Raw genomic sequence first — 6,634 nt, forward strand, 5'->3', positions numbered from 1 at the left:
TTAGGGTGGTTTCACGTCAACACATCTTGCTTGGAGCATCCTGTAAATATCATAGAAAAAAGTTATACCACATTTTAACTTTACACCATACAGGGAAAGTTTTAGGGTGGTTTCACGTCAACACATCTTGCTTGGAGCATCCTGTAAATATCATAGAAAAAAGTTATACCACATTTTAACTTTACACCATACAGGGAAAGTTTTAGGGTGGTTTCACGTCAACACATCTTGCTTGGAGCATCCTGTAAATATCATAGAAAAAAGTTATACCACATTTTAACTTTACACCGTACAGGGAAAGTTTTAGAGTGGTTTTCTCTTACAGAAAATCAAGTCAGACATTTTCCATAAAGGGTGTTAAACAAATCTTCAAAGCTAAGCTCTTGAGAATCTCCTTCTAGACTGTAAATTTCTAAATGTATTAGAGATGTTACTGCTAGTATATATATATTTATATGTATATGTAAATACACATTTCTCAATTTAGAATTCAATTTGAAAGAAAATATTTAAACCTTATGACTGTGTTTCTCAGGGTAAGGGGAAATGTTTGGCTAATTTTTGTATCATTTGCTGGCCAAAATCTTACTAGAAATCCTAACTCGTTTAAGTTTATTAGACATGATACATCAACCCATTTAGCATGAGTATTTGCCATGCACGAGACATCAATCCATTAAGTATGATTTTATTAGGAGCCATATCTAAGAATCACAGGATGTTAATAATTGAAATGTTTCAAACTGTTACGTTACAGGTGTGAAAACCGATTGTTTCCATACGCGTTTTTCATCACTGAAGAAGTTTCACAATACTAACATAGAGGATCCATTAGCACAATGTACCGTCTGGCCGGTAAAGACGAACAAGATACGTAGTTAAGTAATAGACAACATTCCATTACTTAACCAAAGCCTAAATAGGTTGTTAGCATGTCGCGCAGAGCGTGTAGTTTACGGACTACCGGCATCCAGTTTCTTAATAATCATGATGCTGATGACTCTACGAATAGGTGATTTTTTATTATAATCCATGACATTTATCCAATAAAACTATTTTAATTTGAAGGATTACCTTGTATTGTTTAACGATATCTGTCGTTTCACATACTTGTTTATGCTGGTTTATCCATAATCCTTAACTTATGGTGGCTTAACTCATAATGTTTCAATTATTTGATTTTTTTGCAATATTTCTGTGCTGCTTTTTGCTTGTTAATTTTTTTCTTCCATAATTTATCTCGCATGTCAGGCCAAGTGTGGCTTAGTAGTTATAACGCCCGAACTATGAATCCGAGGGTTCACGGCTCACATTTCGTTGCCGTAAAAAGTAGTAACCCCGCGTTTGAGGCAGTGGGTGCGTTATAAGAATGACGGTCATATCTACTATTCGATCAGATAGTCCCTGTAAATATTGCTGTGCGCGAACTTCTGAAACAAATTCTGCCATGCTATCTGATTCTAAAGTTCTTTCTATCTGTTGGCCTTCTCATAACTTTCTGGTGTATTTACTTCTCTCAAAAGTATTCATCCTTTTTTTTTCCTGTTAATCATTTCTGTTATTTTCTGTGCAACTCTACTGTTGATTTATATTGAGATTAATTGATAGAATTCTCTTGATTTATGTGTCATGTGAATGTTTCAACTTTGGTTCTGAAAAAATGTTTGAGTTCAATATGTAATTTTGTTATTTGAAGTGCCCCTAGTGGCTCAGCTGTAAGTCTATAGGCTTACAACGCTAAAATCTGTGGTGGGCAGAGCACAGATAGCCCACGGTGTAGTTTTGTGTTTAACCACAATCAAGTAAACGTTATTTTAAGTTTTAAATACCTTCTACGCCAAGTGTATAGTATTTTATATATATAGTGATAAAGTGTAATCATAACTAACACAAAAATCAGAGTAGAAACACTCGATTACCTTCAGTCTTAAAGTGAAAACACACACACTAAAGTACTATCATTTGTTATTAAAGCTAACTGAACGATGTGTTTCTTTTCACTTCATACCTACTTGGAAATCAAATATTTATTCCATATTAGTATGACCTACTACAGGATTTATCAGTAGTAAATAGAAGCGTGAACAAAAGTAATTCATGATGAATTGTGACATATGTGTTCTACAGTAAGTTGTAACCTTTTAAAAGTGTGTCGTCCATGGTGAATTGTGACATATGTGTTCTACAGTAAGTTGTAACCTTTTAAAAGTGTGTCGTCCATGGTGAATTGTGACATATGTGTACTACAGTAAGTTGTAATCTTTTAAAAATGTGTAGTCCGTGGTGAATTGTGACATATGTGTTCTACAATAAGGAGTAATCTTTTAAAAATGTGTCGTCCATGGTTAATTTTCACATAAGTGTTCTACAATAAGGAGTAACCTTTTAAAAATGTGTCGTCCATGGTTAATTGTGACGTGTATGGGTGTAATTGATTACATTTCTCATTTTTGAAGTCGGGGTATGTGTTATCTGTGCGGTTTACTTCAAGTTATTAGTAGTAACGTTATGGTATGGTGAAAAATACTAAGTTTCAATTTGGGAATGGAATGAAATGTTCGTGTGAATCTCAAGCATTTAGTATTGGGCATCTGTTCAGACAGATTAAGGTTTTTGACAAACCTAAAATTACAATATTTGTTTCTGCTATCTTAATTAGTAAATAAATAAACCTTTTATTAACACCACCCGTGTGAAGTGGCTACAAAAGAAATGGATCTAGATGGAGACCGTAATATAAGTTCGTTACATCCTTCTTTTACGGAGCCCTTTAAACTTAGTTATGACTGATAGTGAAATAACTGAACTTGCATGTTCTAATTACTGAAAACAAAATAGTTCCACTTGTTACAGAGAAAACATTTGATCCAGGCTGTGGTTCACTCTCAGACGAGAGCACTGTAAAATACAACTGTTTCTATGTATTACTGAAAACTGGACGATCCACTTGTTACAGAGAAAACATTTGATCCAGGCAGTGGTTCACTCTCAGACGAGAGCACTGCAAAATACAACTGTTTCTATGTATTACTGAAAAGTGGACGATCCACTTGCTACACAGAAAACATTTGATATAAGTACTAATTCAAGCTTTGAACTACTGAAACTTTTATGATCAGTGTATTACCGAGGGAACACTCTACTACAGGTGCTGATCCACACACTAGAAACACCTGTACTTCCAGCTATTTGATATTTATATTTACGTGACTGAAAATCGTATATGATTTGTTCAGATTATTTAAGAAATATTTTGTGGCATTCATTTGCATTTAGACAGGCATACGTATGAATTGTTCTTGTGATGTCCGTTGAAAATAACAATCTTTATGGTAGTTAATTACCTCTAAAAATTACCTGTTTACAGAGGAACAATTTTTTCATACTTTTGCATACATCTACTCCGTTATGAATAACTTACGTTGGTATGCACATGGACAGTAATAAATATCCTGCCCGAACGCGATTCAGTGGTTAGCGTGCTGGAATGTGAAATTGAAGTTACGTGGTTTTCGTCCGTACTTTGTAGCCGTTGGTGTGTTATAAGAGTGACAGTCAGATTCCACTATTTTGTCTGAAAACATTAGCCCAAGATTTGGCGGCGGGTGTTGTTGGCTAGCTGCCTTCCTTCTAGTCTATTAATTCCAAATTAGAAACGGTTAGCGCAGATAGCCCTCGTGTAACTTTCTGCAAAAACCAACAAACAAATATTCTAACTTTGCTTGACTTAACATGGAAAGGAGAATGCCACATTTTTATTCATAAGCATTTAGTCTGTAATATAATCAATCATATTTTTGACAAGCAAGAATTTATTCATAGGCTTGAACAGAAGTACACAGTTGAATTGAAAAAAGGCATACTGAAACGTTTGTTTGTTTTGAATTTCTAGCAAAGCTACACGAGAGCTATCTGCGCTAGCCGTCCCTAATTTAGCAGTGTAAGACTAGAGGGAGAGCAGCTAGTCATCACCACCCACCGCCAACTCTTGGGCTACTCTTTTACCAACGAATAGTGGGATTGACCGTCACATTATAACGCCCCCACGGCTGACAGGGCGAGCATGTTTGGTGAGACAGGGATTCGAACGCTCGACCCTAACCACCTGGCCATGCCGGACCTTATACCGAAACGTACCATAGCCATTTATAATTTGACAAATCTCTAATAGGGATAAATACATAAAAAAGTAAATCCTCACAAGCAACTGGGTTTTCAGAAGATTTCTCTTGTTAATTACCAGGACAGTAACTTCTTTATTTACACATTTCTCTTCCTCACCAAAACGTGAACATCGGTGAAGAAAAGATGACGTAGAGGCCTAATTTATTTTTATATTGGCTACTTCCGTTTTACATTCTACCACTATGTCTATATGAACCCTTCTTTACTTGTCTGCTTCGCTCTTCCAATCAGCAGGGATAAGCCGTGAATTCGGCAAATTTAGTCTATTACAGTGGGAATAGCGAGTCAAAGAATAAATAATGCCTCTTCGTCATTTTTTCTTCACTGAAATTCACATTTTGGTGAAGAAGAGAAATTCATAAATAAATAACCAGTTAGTCCGCTGAATAATAATGAAGAATTAATTATGACGATTTGTCGCGTGTAGTATTTTAGGTTATTAGTGGTGGGTAAATTTGTTCATGGGAAACTTAAAGAAAGTGTGGTAAAACATAATTGTTAATATTGACCAATATTTTACTGAAAAATAACTAAGATAATCAAACTAGTATATCCATCTAACAAATCAAATTCATTGTAAGGGCGAGAACCACTAAGAGGAGTGTACGTGCTAATTATATGGTGAATAACTAGAGATAAAAAAAGGTTTCAAGTCAAGACGGCTTAGTCTGCTATGTGATCACAAGATGGATCAAGGGATATGTCCACTTCCATCTCTAACTTGTTAGGTTGCTTGTTTCAAGTTCAGTAGCCAATCCTACATGTATTTCTTTATAGCTGTTTTGTCAAGTTTTTATGTATATAGGGGCCGGATTCTTTACAGTAGGTGTCTGTGACTTGTCGGTGATAAATGTCAACAATAAATGGTCAGCACACAATCCACTTGTTTTAAAATAATATATTCAAAACAAATCAAACGTATGTAGAAAAGCTGGCTTCACTATTGTTTATCAAAGTTGTATCTAAAGCTCTAAATAATTTTCATTTTTTGTGTGTCAAAAGTCCACATAAACTGGTTCAGTTACTTTAGAATCCAATTGACAAGACGAATTACTTCTTCTCTCCTCTTTTATTACAATACAATCAGTGATAACTTAACTTACATTACTTCATGGGTTACCACAGTTGTATCCAGAGCTTTAAATAATTCTCTTTTACGTCAAAAGTCCATACAGACGAGTTTAATTACTTTATAACACCCTTTGACAAGACAAATTATTCTTCTCTATCTCTATCATTACACCACCACTGTGAAACTCATTTTAAATATTGCCGTTATAGCTAAACTAACAATCACGCAGTTTAACTTCCCTTCCACTAACGTGACGTTTTCTGACTGAATTTAACTTGCGCTCACTTGGTCGCCTATATTTTCCAACTGAGGCTTAGAACTTTCTACAAACTACGAGACGCTATGGTGTAACAATACTCACTTAAGGCAACGAGAAAAATACAGATGGTTAGAGTAATGTGTAGGGAAATTACAACAATTGAACAACGTAAGTCTCTTACCGAGTTAAGAAACGAAATTTGTCATAACTATGGCCTTTAAATTAATCAACTTTTAACACTCTTGTTATAAAAACTAAATAATCGTTAAATATTAGATCACTAAATGAACTAAATAATAACTCTTACACTAAACAGTCTTGTATATCCAACATATTTCTTTACTTTTTTTATAAGATGGCGTAGGTTGGTTACTAAATTATAGTATATTCTAAAGCTTTATAAATTGTGCTTAAAATAATAATAAAATAGGTAGTCAAAGATCATGAAGACTGTTTTGTTCTATCAAATGCTGATAAAATTATAGTTACTGCTAGAACTAAGTAGGCGCCAGGTTTGTTGAAGAAATCTCGGTTTTGGCTATTCGCCAGTTTTCGACTTTGTGACGCTCTGGATAGCTGGAAAGCGGCATATTACACAGGATATAGAGCGTATATGTCAGATAGCTCTTCATATTTAGCTTCTGGTGATCCTTAGAGAAGAAAATCAGGATGTGTTTTGTATTACTTTAATACGGGCGTCCGTGCCATCCCTACATAGAGAGTACTAGCGTACTCTCAGATACGGAGGGTTAATTGCACTTTATATAAATGATGTTGGAGGTCTCTTGGAATTATTTCCTCTCCCTTGTCTACCGCCACCGCATTTTCCACTGTAACAATCATTTGCGAAAGATGGCAGAGTTTATTTTAGACAACATATCCTGAAAAACTTTCTAAGACCATGTTTAAGCACGTCAAGGCTGCGAACCCTATTGGAGGTGCGCCAAAGAACTTACCAGGTATGTAGTTGGAAATAATTGCTTTTATTCTAGTTTCTTTGGTCATCTTTATCATGTACGCCCGGCATGGCCAGGTGGTTAGGGCGCTCGACTCGCAATCTGAGGGTCGCAGGTTCGAATCCCCGTCTCACCAAACATGCTCGCCCTGTCAGCCATGTG

The sequence above is a fragment of the Limulus polyphemus genome, unplaced genomic scaffold (assembly GCF_000517525.1).
Source record: "Limulus polyphemus unplaced genomic scaffold, Limulus_polyphemus-2.1.2 Scaffold1832, whole genome shotgun sequence".
Taxonomy (NCBI): Eukaryota; Metazoa; Arthropoda; class Merostomata; order Xiphosura; family Limulidae; genus Limulus; species Limulus polyphemus.